Source organism: Halyomorpha halys, unplaced genomic scaffold (assembly GCF_000696795.3).
Source record: "Halyomorpha halys isolate HHAL.00 unplaced genomic scaffold, Hhal_1.1 Scaffold1232.1, whole genome shotgun sequence".
Lineage (NCBI taxonomy): Eukaryota > Metazoa > Arthropoda > Insecta > Hemiptera > Pentatomidae > Halyomorpha > Halyomorpha halys.
The window spans coordinates 125,070-127,649 of record NW_027106428.1 but is presented as its reverse complement, the minus strand read 5'-3'; positions in this window follow the sequence as shown (position 1 = coordinate 127,649).

The following is a 2,580-nucleotide window of genomic DNA, read 5'->3' as shown; positions in this document are numbered from 1 at the left end:
TAATATAGGAAAATGTTTATATTTTTAAGTGAAGAGTCATATTTTATTTAATAGGTATAAATTAAAAATTATTTGATAGTTTTAAATAATTCTTTTGAAAAATGAAGGCTAATAAATGTTTTTATTAGCTGAATAATGCATTTGATGGATGAATATCATTTATTTGATCAATCGGAATTAAAGTGAATATGAATTTTGGGTGTTTTATTTGTTAATTTGAATATTTAAACTCAGAGGCACCTGAAAAGAAACTGGCCTCGAGACCTTCTAGTATAAAAACCTTATTAGAATGCTACTAATGGGTATTTTCTCTCCACGCTTGTATCACTACATTATAAACACTCCAAATTTACTAAATGTATTATTATGTACAGTTAATCTCATTAAAGATATAAAAAAAAAATTAAACAGATAGTGAAATATTTTTTTCAAGTGAGCGTAATCATATAAGTGAAAAGATAATTTAACAAACAATATTTAATGTTAATGTAACCTAGTTGTGAAATGATTCATAAATTGTGAGAAATGACGAGAAGCCATTCCAACCGTGAACTTAAATCATGACTTTACCATCCAGTATTTAATAACTTTTATCATTTTTTAAATTTAAATTAAGTCAAAACTATATTTATTAAATGTTGTATTATTTTTATTTAATTTTAGTTCATACTAGACATTACAAATACCTTCTCTTATATCAGATATTTCTACATTTTCTGAAAATCATATTAAATATTCATAATTTTCATTTTAATTTTTTATTAATACTAAATAAATATAAAATTATGACCCCTTATACCAAGCAAGCAAATAAAAACAAAGTAACCATAGTAACAAGCAGCACATAATATAATTTATATTTAATATAAAAACATTACATTATGTACTGGAAGAAGATAGTTGACCGTATGAAGTAGATTGGAGGATGATAATCCGGGTGACAGTCAATAAAGGTATCAAAATAGAAAAAGAAAACTATTTATTGTTAACCAAAGGTTCAATTGTACTTTGTACTACCATCAGACAGCCCTGACGAAGCCCTGCAAAGTGAGGATAACGTTGAAAAGTGAGCAAACTGTTGGATAACAATAAATAGTTTTCTTTTACTATTTTGTTACCTTAATTGGCCACCACCCAGACTATCTTCCCCCATTAAAGTATATAGATTTATAAATAAAGGTAATTAAACAAGCAAGATAATTTTCAGAACAACCAACTCAAAAGTTCATTAAAAAATATATATAATTACTAAAAAAAAATCCACTAACTTGGAAACTGCCTTGGATTGTGAATAATGGAGGCATGGGTTTTACTAAAGGGCAAAAAGTTACCTTAATCACCTGTCCTTGAAACTGGATGAGAAGAAATCGACAGCTCGGTGTCTTGAAAAATGCCTCCTAAGCCCTTAGCAAAAACCTCAGTGGGGGGCATCATTTTTCTACCCTTTCAGTAAGGGTTGTGTAGAATTTTGTCAATGACGCTATCAGTAAAAAAAATGTTGGCTAACTTTCATTAATGTTCCTTGCTATACTATATATTAAGGTGTGACCATATTGTACAAGTTAAAAAGATAAAACACATAATTTTTTACATTCCATGATATAGCTGACTGTAATGAAAATACCTTACCTATTAACCATTCTTTTTCAGAAACTTATCTATTTCATTCCATGTTTTGAAGGCCCATCCTCAGGTCCTCTGAAATTTACATTGAATTTCTATTTATTTACAACCTAAGATTTAGCAATGCATCCCAGATTTAGGGATGTACATAGACTAATTGAATAAAATTGAAAGTTTGATATAAATTAATATATTTAGTGATTTGCACTAATTGAATAATTGAATCAATAGCTCATTTCTATTTAGTTTATAGCTCTAAATGATATTATATAATAAAAGTATATGTTAAAGAATTATAAATGTTATTAATTAAATTATTATTCTTAAATTAAAGAATGAAACTATATGGTAAAAAACTAAAAATAATTTCAACACCACTCAACCATTCTAAACAAAACTTGGAATTATTTAGGATTCCATAAACTGCACCAAAGTGCACAAACCGGATCTAATTAAACAAATTAGAACTAATCATATAAAATATAACATTTGAAAGCTTTTTCTTTATATGAAACTAATATTTCGAATTCCTTTCGTATCAATCTTCTCAATCCAACATTCTTCGTAAAATACTTAATGCCCCTTTATCACAAAAAAAAAATAATCCTTAAAAACCTTAAAGTTTCATATGTAACCGAGCCGGAACCAGATATCAATCTTCCTCTTCCATTTGTAACAATCCTCCAAGCGCCTAAAAAGAAAATGGACTCGAAACCTTCTAATGTATAAATGTTATTAGAGTGCTACTTATGGGTAGTTTCTCTACATAGCTGAATCATACCATTGTAAACCTAACATCACATTTACTTGATGCTTTTTTATAGAAATATCAAGAAATAAATAACAATTTTTAGAAGAACAGTTATTCAATTCTGATATAAAACTCTACATGTATTAAATAAACATTAACGTAGATTAAATAAACATAGTTGAATTATATTACATATTATATAAACA